Source organism: Oncorhynchus mykiss, chromosome 2 (assembly GCF_013265735.2).
Source record: "Oncorhynchus mykiss isolate Arlee chromosome 2, USDA_OmykA_1.1, whole genome shotgun sequence".
Taxonomy (NCBI): Eukaryota; Metazoa; Chordata; class Actinopteri; order Salmoniformes; family Salmonidae; genus Oncorhynchus; species Oncorhynchus mykiss.
In genome coordinates, this window is record NC_048566.1 from 45,057,462 (window position 1) to 45,073,721 (window position 16,260).

Here is a 16,260-nt window from a genome sequence, read left to right on the forward strand (position 1 = left end):
ACCAAGATTGGCAAATTCGACACTAATGTCTGCTCTTCACAGATGAAAGCAGGTTCACACTGAGCACATGTGACAGACGTGACAGAGTCTGGAGACGCCGTGGAGAACGTTCTGCTGCATGCAACATCCTCCAGCATGACCGGTTTGGCGGTGGGTCAGTCATAGTGTGGGGTGGCATTTCTTTGGGGGGCCGCACAGCCCTCCATGTGCTCGCCAGAGGTAGCCTGACTGCCATTAGGTACCGAGATGAGAACCTCAGACCCCTTGTGAGACCATATGCTGGTGCGGTTGGCCCTGGGTTCCTCCTAATGCAAGACAATGCTAGACCTCATGTGGCTGGAGTGTGTCAGCAGTTCCTGCAATAGGAAGGCATTGATGCTATGGACTGGCCCGCCTGTTCCCCAGACCTGAATCCAATTGAGCACATCTGGGACATCATGTCTCACTCCATCCACCAACGCCACGTTGCACCACAGACTGTCCAGGGGTTGGAGGATGCTTTAGTCCAGGTCTGGGAGGAGATCACTCAGGAGACCAACCGCCACCTCATCAGGAGCATGCCCAGGCCTTGTAGGGAGGTCATACAGGCACGTGGAGGCCACACACACACTACTGAGCCTCATTTTGACTTGTTTTAAGGACATTACATCACAAGTTGGATCAGCCTGTAGTGTGGTTTTCCACTTTAATTATGAGTGTGACTCCAAATCCAGACCTCCATGGGTTGATAAATTTGATTTCTGTTGATAATTTTTGTGTGATTTTGTTGTCAGCACATTCAACTATGTAAAGAAAAAAGTATTTCATAAGAATATTTCATTCATTCAGATCTAGGATGTGTTATTTTAGTGTTCCCTTAATTTTTTTGAGCAGTTTTCTTCCATTTCTTCCATTTTGAATTCAGGCTGTAACACAACAATGTGGAATAAGTCAAGAGGTATGAACACTTTCTGTATCTTTTATTAAAGATAAAAAAAAGTTCACAGAAGTAAAATGTCAAGGTAGACCTACCAATTAGTTCGTGTTTTTACTACTGTTTGATTTACTGAAAATCAGTAACAGAATTTCAGAAAAATCTGAAACAGAATTACTGCAATTGAATTGGCTACAATGGGAATTCATAGTAGTCACAAACCACAGTTGGGTCACCTGATGAGTTTGTCCATCTCATAACGGTTTTTCTTTATTTTATCTGTCATCTGGCAGTCAAAGCAAGTGTCTGCCTTTTTCACTTCTCTCTCTCTCTCTACAGTTAATGTCACCTCTCCCGGATCATATTGACAACTACACATGAGCTCCCTCTCTTTCCATTTACTGTAACCGGCATCCTACCCACTGAGCACTGACCAACACTGGACATCCATGGACATTGAAAAGTAGTTGAAATTTGGTCAGTTCGCCCTGAGCTTGATTTCAATGTCTGCAGATGTTGTTTATTGTTACCGTCCGGACTTGATTTGAACGTCCACTGATGTAGATTTTTGGTCGAGTTTGGACTGGCCTTGATTTGTTCCAAATATAGTCCGAACCAAATATGAAGCAATCATAGAAATCAATGTTTCACAAGTTTGGACATTACAGCACAGTACAATACAATACACTACAGTAAAACGAGTTAACTAGAGTATAGTTCCATACTGTACAGTGCAGTACAGCCCTATTCTGTACGTTATTCTGTACTGTACAGTAGAGTTGAATAGAGTAGAGTTCAGTACTGTACAGCAGAGCACACTAAAATTGAGAACAGTATAATGTACTGTAAGGCACTGTACTCTACTTTACTGAACTCTGATGTACTGTACTCTACTGAGCACTACTGTGCCGTACTTTGATGTCCAAACTTGTGAAACATAGACGTCTATGATTGATTCAGCAAAAGTGGTCTTGTTTGGGGGCAGAGCTCATTAAAATAATAGCCGCTATGTAGAATAATATCAACATATGCAAAGGAAGATATTACATATTTGTACCATTGTGCAACTATTCAGGCTATATCGCCATGAATACAATATTATTAATGTCTGTAATTATGCATCTGTATAGTACAGATCAGGGACCCATGACGAAATTTCGTTATTGCTGGGTGTATATCCAATTTAGTTATTGTAATTCCATAATCAAAATGTAAAAAATTAAAGTCAAGGTATAACGTGCTAGCTGACACGCCATTATTTCCGCAGACATCTTTGAATCTTGGACCAGATATTTAACAGTTTTTGGAAAACGTGGGCACATAAAAAATAGATTTTACTGAATTTGTGTTACTAAACAGTTTATGCAGTATTCAGCTAAATTATTAAAATGTAAAATGTCCCTGTGTGTGTGTGTGTGTGTGTGCATATTGACAGACCAAAGTGCTGATCGGGTCAAAATCAATGAAATGTCAATCAGAGCCATGGCATCCACACCTGTGTTTGTGTGAGCAATGCTCATGTGTGACTTTCGTGTGTGACCGCTGTGTGTGTGTCTTAGCAATGTGCATGTTCTGTGTGCAGTTGGGGGCAGGGCGTCATGACAACGCAGGCCTGGAAATGAGGCTAGTTGCCGTGGAAACCACATGCTGAGAGCTTTTCTACAGGATGAGTGAAGGAGCGAGAGAGAGAGAGACATAGACAGAGACAGTAAGATACAGTAGATGGCATTAAGGATTTATATAGCATTTCTTGAGCATTCAACACACTCTTTGTTGCCCTGAAACTCTTGCTAGAGGCTCTGTCCTCTTGTCAGTAGATATTTTCTATTGCTTTGCACGTATAACCAGAGTAGTCTTCACACATGGATGACTCCCTTACAAGCAACAAAGCATTACATAGTAGTCCTGTAGGGGTGTGCCGAGTACTCGGACAAAATGAGTATTGTAATAGATATGGAGAATTTTCTGAATACCGTTATGACACAAGTGTTTTTTGTAATTATCTGTAATCTGAAGAAAAAAAAAGTGTCTTTCAGCTGCCAGCTCACATCTTTATTTCACTCAAACAGTATGAAGCGCTGTGTGTTCTAAACAACTATTGGCTAGTTCTTCTGTCTGTAAAGAAATGGGCGGGGTATCGCTTGAGCCTGCTGCAAAGATTGGTTTAGAACAAGCCGCTCTCCCTCTGCTCTCATAGACAGACACACGCACTCACTGTTTCACTCACAGTCAATCATCTCAGGCCCTTCTCCAAACATTGTGTATGAATCAGAATCCGTGTCTAGTAATTTGCTGTGAATCTAGTTAATTCCTGTTGACTTTGCTGAGACCATTTTGTTGTTTTTGTCTGTCTACTTGCTGTTGTTTAGTTTGGTATAATTATTCCATTGCTGACTACGTCTGTCGTTATGTCATGATCTGAGCCCATGCTTGCTATTATTATTATTATTATTATTTATTCTCGCTCAGGAATGTTTACAAAGCGACAGATCATTTGAAAATAAAATGTAGATAGTTTATTTTGGTTGTACAAATGTTGTTGCGTAAGTATCGGGAGAGAAACGTTTTGCTCCTCTCAAAAGTGAAACAATCAAATTATCCTACTTTCATCTAAATCTGTGTCTGGAGTGAATGCAAGCAGTAGTAGCCAGCCATGCATTAGGCTGTTTTTTAGCCTATTTTGTTGTTAATCGAGTAAATTGTAAAGTAAATTGTGCATTTGCATCTTTCTGGGTCGTTTACCTTTGAACAATGTGTGAAGGAAAATAACGATGAGATGCACTCTGAGGGATAGCTTGAGGTATAGGCTTTACCGGAATATAAAGCGCACTTTCAGGCTTTCTGATCAAGAGGAAATCAGATCACAATGGTGCTTTAAAGAAAGACAATATATATATAGGTCAAATCATGACGTCAGTGATCTTCAGGTCAGAAAGTTGGAGCTCTAGAAAGGTGGCTGAGTTTCCGAATTGTAGGATGAGTTGGATGACCATTCAACTATTTTTCCAAGTCAGAGCTCGTTTTTTTCAGAGTTCACAGTTGTCTTGAACACACTGAAGGCGGAAGGAAGAGATTTCCAAGTTCCCAGATGTTTTAAACAAGGCATGAGTATCAAGTGTGATAAAACAAACTAATGTAGTCTCCTCTGCTGCAGCTGTAGCTGTAGGCAGCCCACTCACCATAGTGTTGGGTTGCCTAGCAACCAGAATAAACAAACACACAGTGCTCATGCCTCTGTCCCATACACACAGACTTGAAGTTCAGTAGTCTAGCTAATTTCAACATGAATAATGAAGAGTGAGAAAGTTACAGAAGAACACATATCATACCCCTAAAGCATGCTAACCTCTCACCATTACAATGACAGGTGAAGTTAGTATTTTGGGGGGGGGGGGGGGTATAATATTTGTGTGTCTGCACTTTAACCTCAGTAATATTATCATTTCAAATCCACGGTGCTGGAGTACAGAACCAAAGCAAACAACAACTTGTGAATGTCCAGATACTTTTGGAACTCACTGTAAATATCCACACACCAAGAATTACTTATGGTAGATTCTTTCAGCAGACAGAGTGTCAATTCAGGTCAGATTGTAGCATATTTTTACTCTTTACAAACCGGAGAACATGCAGAGTTGTTATAATTAGGTTCACCATTAGCTGTTGCAAAACGCAGCAGCTTCTCTTCCTTTGGTTCCACACAAAACACGAAACATGACATAACACAGAACATTAATAGACAAGAACAGCTCAAGGACAGAACTACATATTTTTGTTTTTTAAAGGCACACGTAGCCTACATATCAATACATATAGATAGTTATGCACTGTACAAATAATGCTGCAGCAAAAGGGAGAGCATTTGGAAGGGGAGAGTGTGTGTTGGTAGAAGATGGATAAATAGATGGATTATGGTACGAAAACAATTGTTAATTATCATTAAATTTACACTACTGCTATTGCATAAAATACATCTACTACTTGAAAATAAAAGTTGACTTCCAGAAAAACCTGGAGCCATAAAAACTAGTAGCAAAATACATTGATGTTTTTTGCGGGGTAATGGGCTCTCAGAACAATTCTATGCGGGTTAGTTCGGGTTGCGGAAAAAAATCTGTCCTGATGTCGGGTGTCTGGGTTCTTGGAATTGATATGGCCCGGAGCAGGGCAGGACTCTAACATAGAGCGCATCTGAAATGGCACCACATTCCCTATAAAATAACCACATGTAGTGCACTATACTGGTAACATGGTGACATTTCAGACACAGCCTGTTCGATATCAAACTAAGAGAACTGTCAAGTAGTACATCAAGCTTTAACCAACTTAGAAACAGCACTGCAAATACACCAAATATGTTGTCTTGGATCGGAGTCAATCAGCCAATAAGAGCCCACAGATGCTGGGTGCATCTCAATAGTCTCATCTCAAACATAGGTACATTTCAAAAATCTCACCTCAAACACAGGTTGGGTGCATCTCAATAGTCTCATACCTCACCTCAAAACACAGGTCAGGTGCATTTAGATTGTCTCACCGTACCCAACTTCATCTCAAACACAGGGCGGGTGTAGCTCAATAGACACATCTTTTAGTTATTTATTTTACTTCACATTTATTAAACCAGGTAGGCTAGTTGAGAACAAGTTCTCATTTGCAACTGCGACCTGGCCAAGAAAGCATAGCAGTTCGACACATACAACACAGAGTTACACATGGAATAAACAAAACATACAGTAGAAAAAATACATACATACAGTGAGTGCAAATGAGGTAACAAGGGAGTTAATGCAATAAATAGGCCATGGTGGTATTTGCAAAATAGCAATTAAACACTGTGCAGAAGATGCATGTGCAAGTAGAGATATTGGGGTGCAAAGAGCAAGATAAATAAATAAATAAATAAATAAATACAGTATGGGGATGAGGTAGCTGGATGGGCTGTTTACAGATGGGCTATGTACAGGTGCAGTGATCTGTGAGCCGCTCAGACAACTGGTGCTTAAAGCTAGTGAGGGAGATATGAGTGCTACGAGAGGGTGCTGCTATGGTGACCAGTGAGCTGAGATAACGCGGGGCTTGGTGACGAGTATGAAGCGAGGGCCAGCCAACGAGAGCATAGAGGTCGCAGTGGTGGGTAGTATATGGGGCTTTGGTGACAAAACGGATGGCACAGTGATAGACTGCATCCAATTTGTTGAGTAGAGTGCTGGAGGCTATTTTATAAATTACATTGCCGAAGTCGAGGATCAGTAGGATGGTCAGTTTTACAGGGCATGTTTGGCAGCATAAGTGAAGGATGCTTTTGTTGCGAAATAGGAAGCCAATTCTAGATTTAATTTTGGATTGGAGATGCTTCATGTGAGTCTGGAAGGAGAGTTTACAGTCTAACCAGACACCTAGGTATTTGTAGTTATCCACATATTCTAAGTCAGAGACGTCCAGAGTAGTGATGCTGGACGGGCGGGCAGGTGCGGGCAGTGATCGGTTGAAGAGCAGTTGGAGGCCACGGAAGGAGTGTTGTATGGCATTGAAGCTTGTCTGGAGTCCAAAGAAGGGCCAGAAGTATACAGAATGGTGTCGTCTGCGTAGAGGTGGATCAGATAATCACCAGCAGCAAGAGCGACATCATTGATGTAAACAGGTTGTTTGAAAGGGATAGGTTGGATGCCTAAAGGGATCTGGCCTCTACCTGCCGAGTTGTATAAAGGAGAGATTGAGGGAAAGCCCAAGGAGAGGAGGAATAATGAAATGCATTCCTAATGTTCAGCTATGGTCAGGGGTCAGGTAACAACCAAGCAACTTCTCTCTAAGGTGGGTTGAGGGGTGAGGGAGTGAATGACTGAGTGACTGTGTCTGCATGCGTGCGTGTTGACTCACAGGGCACGGTGCGGAGGTAGAGGTTGTCTCTAATAATTTGCTGGTGGTCGTGGTCCACGGAGCCCTTGGAGAAGCGCAGGTTGAGGTAGTGCCGAAGGTCCTTATCCACCACGCCTCCTACACTCAAAAACACCATAAACAAACAGACAGTTAAAATGCAGTCTAAAACACACACGCGGATGCAGGCCCTCAAGCAAGCAGACGCAGACACACACAGACACACAAAACATGGTACACATCACAGTAATTGTGTGAACTAGTACACTCAGAAAAAAATATTCCAAAGGGGTTATTTGGCTGTCCCCATAGGAGAACCCTTTTTGGTTCCAGGCAGAACCAATTAAGGTTTAAGGTAGAACCCTTTTGGTTCCATGTAGAACCCTCTAAGGAACCAAAAGGGTTATACTTGGAACCGTTTTTAAAAGGCGTATCCTATAGGGACAGCTGAAAAAAACATTTTAGGTTCTAGATAGCATCTTCTTTTCTAATAGTGTAATCACCTTGGGCTCAACATGCTCAGCAGGCTGTGGTGTGTGTGCGTGCGTGTGTACAAAGACAAGCGGGACAAGGACAGAGGCCTATCACGCCACATCTCACTAATGATATAGAGCACAGAGTCCGACAGAGTGTATTGAGTCTCTTTATTTGTCAGTGTATAGCTTAATCCCTACATCTCCACATGACAAACCCTAGTAAGACTTCATAGTGTACACCAGAGTTGCCATTCGTGTTAAATTAAGACCTAGACAACCAGGTGAGGGGAGTTCATAACTAATCAATGACCTTAAAACCTTGTGACTAGGGGGCATTATTTTCATTTTTGGAAAAATAACGTTCCCGTAGTAAACGGAATATTTTGTCAGGACAAGATGCTAGAATATGCATATAATTGACAGCTTAGGATAGAAAACACTCGAAAGTTTCCAAAACTGTAAAAATCTTGTCTGTTAGTATAACAGAACTGATATTGCAGGCGAAAGCCTGAGAAAAATCCAATCCGGAAGTGCCTCATGTTTTGAAAGCGCTGCGTTCCAATGCGCCTCTATTGAGCAGTGAATGGGCTATCAACCAGATTACTTTTTCTCCGTATTCCCCAAGGTGTCTACAGCATTGTGACGTAGTTTTACGCATTTATGTTGAAGAATACCCGTAAGAGGCTACATTGCGCAAGTGGTCACCCGATGCCCCCAGAGTGATTCTCGCGTAAAATAAAGAGGTAGCCATTATTCCAATCGGTCCTACTGAAAAACGAATTGTCCCGGTGGATATATTATCAAATAGATATTTGAAAAACACCTTGAGGGTTGATTATAAACAACGTTTGCCATGTTTTTGTCGATATTATGGAGCTAATTTGGAATATTTTTTGGCGTTTTCGTGACTGCAATTTCCGGGCGATTTCTCAGCCAAACGTGAAGAACAAACGGAGCTATTTCGCCTACAAAAATTATATTTTTGAAAAAAAGGAACATTGGCTATCTAACTGGGAGTCTCGTGAGTGAAAACATCCGAAGCTCATCAAAGGTAAAATATTTAATTTGATTGCTTTTCTGATTTCCGTGACCAAGTTACCTGCTGCTAGCTGGACAAAATGCTATGCTAGGCTTTCGATAAACTTACACAAATGCTTGTCTAGCGTCGGTTTTGAAAATCTGAGATGACAGGGTGATTAACAAAAGGCTAAGCTGTGTCTCAATATATTTCACTTGTGATTTTCATGAATAGGAATATTTTCTAGGAATATTTATGTCCGTTGCGTTATGTTAATTAGCGTCAGTCGATGATTACGCTCCCTCATGCGGGATGGGGAGTCACTAGATTAAGTGATCAATCAAGTCCAATGGAGGAGCGAAAACACTTGTTATGTGGAGACATTTTATTGGGAAAGGGGTGGTGTATGGTGTAAACCAGGGGTGTGAAACTCAATTTCTGGATGGCCATGTGTCTGCGAGTTTTCACTCCTCCCTTCTAGAACAACGAACACTCAGTGGCAAATAAGAACATGGACATTTCATAGATCCAACACACCATAGCACATCTTTTGGACTGAAATGTATAGCTACATCAGCTTTAACGATGGTTTGTTAAGCCTTCATTCACCATCTTCCACGTTCATGTCACCACAACCCCTCGCCTTTTGAGCTCCCGGGAGGCGCAGCGGTCTAAGGCACTGCATCTGTTCCGATAGTTGTACTTCTGTACAAAGTATTATGTTGTCCTTTGTTGTCAACTAGTGGGGAAGTTGGGTACTGTAGTTTTTAATTCGTTAACATCTGTTCAGAGCTAATTCCTATCAGAACAATCCGAGCAACAACAGACAGACTCGTTATGTGTTTCCATCTTGCTAGGCCTTGGTTAAAGATAAGTCTGTAAGTATTTTAAGTTTTTAGGACATACTTTTGCTAATTCAAATTGCGTTTCTAGAATATTGATGGTTTTTTTAAACATTTTTTTCCGATGATGCTAAACTAATTGCGCTAACTATCGCCCATTCACTTAACATTATGTGTTAGCATGCTAGCTAACATTTCGTGACGGAATTTAACTTCTTTCGGTTTTGGAAGTATATAACTATTTTAAGTGTTCAGATACCTCGGACAGAGGTAAAGTATAGTTATTAAGCTATACGAACACTTAGATTGTGTGTATATGTTTAGTGGCACCTTTCCTGTGATGTAAATTGTCATAATTTCTGCATGGTCATGTTGGCAAGCTCAGGATATTTTATTGTTGCTAGCTTGTGATAAAATGCTCTTCTTTATTTGTATCCATTTTCATAAATGTATATAGCTAATTTTCTAATACATTTTCTCCTTTTTGTATCTGTTACAGTTTTACAAACAAAATATCTTCTAAAGATTCTTAACGGCACCAGTGCCTCCCTGATTCTTTATTATATTCTTTATTTATTTATTAAGAGTGGAAGCTGTCTGCCAAACTTTGTAGCTTACACATTGTGAGGGCAGAACAGCATCTCAGTGCTAGAGGTGTCACTACAGACTCTCTGGTTCGAATCCAGGCTGTATCACAACCGGCCATGATTGGGGGTCCCATAGGGCGGCACACAATTGGCCCAGTTTTGGCCAGTGTAGGCCGTCATTGTAAATAATATTTTTTTCTTAATTAACTGACTTGCCTTGTTAAATAAAGGTTAAATAAAAAAATTACACAAACAAATCCTGAACCTTATCTGAAAAGAATCGCACTGGAATGCAATAGCATCTGTTTTACGGGCTTCTGACCAATTCTGTTATTTTTTGTACATAATGTTTCCACAATCTTTCCTATGACCAAAAATAGGTTCTGACCATAAAAAGGCAATTACTAACCTTAATTTGGATGAAGATGTCACGTATACTCCTTCTCCGGCTCTCAAGGTCACCAGGCTGCTCATTATTACACACACCTGTCACCATCGTTAGGCACACCAGCACCTCATCAGACTCACCTGGACTCCATCACCTGCCTGATGACCTTCCCTATATATGTCACTACCTTTGGTCTTTTCCCTAGGCGTTATTGTTTCTGTTCCAGTGTTCATGTATGCACACTACCCATGTTTCTTGTTTTGTTCATTTAGTTATTGAATACACTCCCTGAACTTGCGTCCCGACTCCCAGCATACACATTACAGAAGATTTGTAGTTCAATGAGTCGGCAGCGCAGGGCATACTGCCTCACCCTGGACCAGGCCCGAGACAGCAATATAGAGGCCGAAGTGCGGGCAGCCTGATGAAACTACTGTTGTGAGTAAATAAACCACTTCTACCCTCTATTCTATAGGCGAATGCACAGTCACTGGAGAACAATATGGACGAGCTCCTTTCGCAACTATCCTATCAACGGGACCTGAAGAACTAATCTTTTTCTTGGAAACGTGGCTGAACAAGGACATGGATAAAATTCTAGCTGTTTTTCCTATACATCAGCCGGAGAGAATGTCAGCGTCGGGTAAGCTCAAGGGGGGCGTTGTGTGTCCCTTTGTTAACAGCTGTTGCGCAGTCTATAATATTAAAGAAGTCTTGAGGTTCTGCTCACCTGAGTTAGAATACCTCATAAGGTGTAGAGTCTTCTATATTTTTCACACCACTAACCGGCACTATGGCCACACTCAATGAGTTGTCTACTGTAGGGCCATAAGAAAGCAAGAAAATGGTCATCCAAAGCCATGCTCCTAGAGCTGGTGATTTAACGCAGGAAAAATGTAATCCGTTTTACCTCATTTCTACCAGCATGCCACCTGTGCAACTTTAGGCGAATAAACTCTATATCACCTTAACTCCACACACAGAGACACATACCAATGTCACGGATTTCTTCCATCGAAGGAGAGGAGGACCAAAACGCAGCGTGGTTAGAGTTCATGCTTTTTAAGATGAGAAACTCAACATGAACACAAAAACAACAAACGTGGCAAAACCCGAAACAGACCGATCTGGTGCAGAGAACACAAAGACAGGAAACAATCACCCACAAAGTACCCACAGAATATGGCTGCCTAAATATGGTTCCCAATCAGAGACAACGATAGACAGCTGCCTCTAATTGAGAACCAATCTAGGCAACCATAGACATACAAAATACCTAGAAAGGAGACAGCCCCAATAAACATACAAGACAAAAACACATATCACTCATGTCACACCCTGACCTAACCAAAATAACGAGGAAAACAAAGAATACTAAGGTCAGGGTGTGACAACCAAGCTCTTCCTCCTCCTCCATTTGGTAAATCTGACGATAATTCTGATTCCTGCCGACGAGCAAAAACTCCTACAGGAAGTACCAATGACGCGCTCAATACGGAAGTGGTCCGATGAAGCGGATGCTAAGCTACAGGACTGTTTCGCTAGCACAGACTGGAATATGTAACCGGACTCATCCAGTCACCGGCTTCATTAATAAGTGCATTTGCTACATTGTCCACACAGTTCATCCACACGGAGCTAAAGGCTAGAGCGGCCGCTTTCAAGGAGCGGGACAATAACCCAGAAGCTCATAAAAAAATCCCACTACGCCCTCCAACAAACCATCAAACAGGCAAAGCATCAATACAGGACTATGATTTAAATCCTACTACTCTGCTGCTCATTAGGCTTGCTAACCGATAACAAATGGAAACCCAGCCGCGAGCTTCCCAGTGATGCAAGCATACCAGACAAGCTAAATATCTTCTATGCTCACTTCGAGGCAAACAACACTGAACCATGCGTGAGAGCACTAGCTGTTCCGAATTACTGTGTAATCATGCTCTCCTTAGCCGACGTGAGTAAGACCTTTAACCTCTAGCGACGAGCAATCCCGTATCCGGTAGCGTAATCATAGCCACCAAGCGCAATACCATAACGCAACGTTGAAAAGCATTCAAATAAAATAATTTACCTTTGAAGAACCGGATGATTTCAATGACGAGACTCTCAGTTAGATAGCAAATGTTCATTTTTTCCAAAAAGATTATTTGTGTTGGCGAAATAGCTCCGTTTTGTTCATCACGTTTGGCTAAGAAAAATACCGGAAAATGCAGTCACTACAACGCCAAACTTTTTTCCAAATTAGCTCCATATATATCGACAGAAACATGGCAAATGTTGTTTAGAATCAATCCTCAAGGTGTTTTTCACGTATCTATTCGATAATATATCAGTCGTGACAGTTGGTTTCTTATCAGAAGCGAACGGAAAAATACTGCAGCTGGAGATTACGCAATAATTGCAACGGAGGACACCAAGCGACCACCTGGTAGATGTAGTCTCTTATGGTCAATCTTCCAATGATATGCCTACAAATACGTCACAATGCTGTCGACACCTTGGGGAAGCGACAGAAAGCCTAAGCTCATTCGTGGCCCATTCACAGCCATATAAGGAGTCATTGGCATGAGGCGGTTTAAAAAAATGCGGTACTTCCTGATTTTTATCTGGGTTTCGCCTGTAACATCAGTTCTGTGGCACTCACAGACAATATCTTTGCAGTTTTGGAAACGTCAGTGTTTTCTTTCCAAAGCTGTCAATTATGTGCATAGTCGAGCATCTTTTCGTGACAAAATATCTTGGTTTAAAATGGGAACGTTTTTCATCCAATAATCAAAATAGCGCCCCCTATATCCAAGAAGTTAAAACAGGATCACATTCACAAGATGGATTACCTGGACCTGGGCCAGATGGATTACCTGGACACATACAAGCTGGCAAGAGTGTCTTCACTGACAATTTTCAACCTCTCCCTGACCCAGTCTGTAATACCCAATGGTGGAAAAAGTACCCAATTGTCATACTTGAATAAAAGTAAAGATACCTAAATAGAAAATGACTCAATTAAAAGTGAGTCACCCACTAAAATACTACTTGAGAAAAAGTCCAAATGTATTTGGATTTAAATATACTTAAGTATCAAAAGTGTAAATCATTTCACATTCATTATATTAAGCAAACCAAACAACACTATTTTCTTGTTTTTTTAATTTACGGATAGCCAGGGGCATACTCTAACACTCAGACACAAATTGCAAACAAAGCATTTGTGTTTGGTGTGTCTGCCAGATAAGATGCAGTAGGGATGACCAGGGATGTTCTCTTGACTTGTGTGAATTGGACCATTGTCCTATCCTGCTAAGCATTTGTAACAAGTACTTTTGGGTGTCAGGGAAATGAAGTAAAAAGTATATTATTTTCTTAAGGATAAGTATTGAAGTAAAAGTGGTCAACAATATAAATAGTAAAGTACAGATACCATAAAAACTACTTTAAAGTATTTTTACTTAAATAACGGCTTTACACCACTGGTAATACCTACAGTGGGGAGAACAAGTATTTGATAACCTGCAAAATCGGCAGTGTTTCTTACTTACAAAGCATGTAGAGGTCTGTAATTTTTATCACTTCAACTGTGAGAGACGGAATCTAAAACAAATATCCAGAAAATCACATTGTATGATTTTTAAGTAGATATCTACCTCAATTGCCTCGTACAGTCTGAGGTCCTGAGCGCTCTGGAGCAGGTTTTCATGGAGGATCTCTCTGTACTTTGCTCTGTTCATCTTTCCCTTGATCCTGACTAGCAACATCCCCACAGCATGATGCTGCCACCACCATGCTTCACTGTAGGGATGGCGCTAGGTTTCCTCCAGATGTGACGCTTGGCATTCAGGCCAAAGAGTTCAGTCTTGGTTTCATCAGCCCAGAGCATCTTGTTTCTCATGGTCTGAGTCCATTAGGTGCCTTTTGGCAAACTCCACGTGGGCTGTCCTGTACCGTTTACTGAGGAGTGACTTCCATCTGGCCACTCTAACATAAAGGCCTGATTCATGGACGCTGCAGAAATGGTTGTCCTTCTGGAAGGTTCTCTCATCTTCACAGAGGAACTCTGCAGCTCTTGCAGAGTGAACATCAGGTTCTTGGTCACCTCCCTGACCAAGGCCCTTCTCCCCCCAATTGCTCAACTCTAGGAAGAGTCTTGGTTATTCCACATTTCTTCCATTTAAGAATGATGTAGGCCACTGTGTTCTTGGGGACCTTCAATAATGCCAAATTTGTTGGTACCCTTCCTCAGATCTGTGCCTTTTTTAATTCATTTTAGAATTAGGCTCTAACCTAACAAAGGGGGTCTGAATACTTTCCAAATGCACTGTATATAGCCAAGTTGTTGTTAGTCATTGTGTATCTATTATTACTTGAATTATTATTACTTATCTATAATTTTCTTTCTGTCTGCACTTTTGGGAAGGTCCCATAAGTAAGCATTTCACTGTTAGTCCACACCTGTTGTTTACGAAGCATGTGACGAATAGCATTTTATTTGATTCGGATCTACAAATCAAATACCTATCACTTAACACACAGGATGGCCATACAGTGAGCTCTATGCTTACTGGGAATGATGACTACCTCACTTCCTCACAATGACTTCCTCACAAACAGAGACGACACTGAATCAGTATACAGTAGGACATTCATATCATCTTGTATGTTCAAGCTATTACGCTACACACACTGTATCCAATCCACTGGCACAGGCAATCATGCATACATGACAACAATTATGTTTACTGTCCATCAAGAGGAAATGCTTTTACAGTAGCACACACTACAGTAACACAAACACACACAAAACTGCCTCTAGACAGTGTCAACTGCACTGATCTAAAACAAAGAAACGCACACACAGCCCATAACCCTGTCGGTGACAACTGCACTGATTTGATCTGAAAACACAGAGCTCGTCAATAACACCTTATGTAAAAATGAATGACATCATTTTAACAAAGGTCTGAGGCACTGTGGTGAATCCCACCACAAAAGCAGACAGCTCTGCTGGTTAGAGCACAGCAGGAGAAGAAAGGGTGGAAAAGGAGGAGAGAGGAGGAGAGACAAACAAGTAGAAAATGCTAGCTGATGGGGAAAAGATTATCCTACTGTCGCAGTGTGAAAATAGCATCTGACACAATCAGTGCCGGAATCAATGCTAAACATCCCCCCCCCACCCCCCCACCCACCCACACACACACATGCATGGACACACGCAGATACGCACGCACACAAATGCTCACACACACACACACAGACACATACTGTGCAGGCACCTTATCTGCAGCTGGCCCAGTTGGTAAAAGAGGTGCGCCGTCCTCCACAGGTATACATCCAGAGAGCTCTTTCCTCCCAGCCGTCCTCTAGCCCCGTGCCCAGGCACAGTGCCTCCCTCCCTGGCTTGGCCAGCCTCTAAATCACTCTATCCCTGGTTCTCTACCAATGCTCCAACATACAGCCCCCGCTGCAGCTAATTTACATCCCAGGAACGGTGATGGAAACGGGGAAGGGAGAGAGAGGTGGAGAGATGGAGAGACGATGACCGTCGGGAGACGACAGCGGAAAAAAGGAATCTGCCAGTGGGTAGCCGGGCTCATCCAGATCTGGTTGCTGATTGGTTAGAGGGGTTCTACAGTCCTGTAGCACCCCCTGTTCACTGATGGCAGTTCTACACACATTCTCTTTAGCTGGTTGACCAACCAATGTTACTGACGGGAGATAAACACATCCTATTGCTGCAGGAAAATATGCCAATGAGCACACACACGCACACACACATGGTTGCATGTGCACATACACACACACACACACACACACACACACACACACACACACACACACACACACACACACACACAGATGCATACACATAAACACACAGCCCTAAGCACAGGCCAGGGCAAATATTTATAAGAAATCAGGAATATACAAACACACATACACACACAGTTACCAACGTGTATCTAAACTCTAGTTCATGTATAACATTACCTGTGTTACTAAATATACTGTAAGTTACACTCATACACACACAAACAAGCACACAAATTATTGTCCTGACAGTTTAGGTAATTATTTTCCAATTATAAGGTCAACAAAAATAACCCATACTCAACACTGTACTTGTGCATGTGACATTAAAACTTTAACACTGCACCAAATGCC

At 41.7% G+C, this 16,260-nt stretch overlaps 1 protein-coding gene across 7 annotated transcripts in view; it reads right to left on the reverse strand.

The window, feature by feature from the left end:
• Positions 1-15,679, reverse strand: part of LOC110501618 (membrane-associated guanylate kinase, WW and PDZ domain-containing protein 2) — a 315,743-nt gene extending 300,064 nt beyond the window's left edge. For 3 of the 7 annotated variants that reach the window (XM_036949632.1, XM_036949625.1, XM_036949622.1), the window contains exons 1-2: positions 15,372-15,679; positions 6,794-6,910 (exon numbers count right to left, since the gene is read on the reverse strand). The gene's annotated coding sequence lies outside the window, so the exon portion shown is untranslated. The remainder of the gene's footprint in view (positions 1-6,793; positions 6,911-15,371) is intronic. The other 4 variants (XM_036949610.1, XM_036949600.1, XM_036949615.1 and 1 more) reach the window with 2 other exon arrangements.
• Positions 15,680-16,260: the final 581 nt, after the last annotated feature.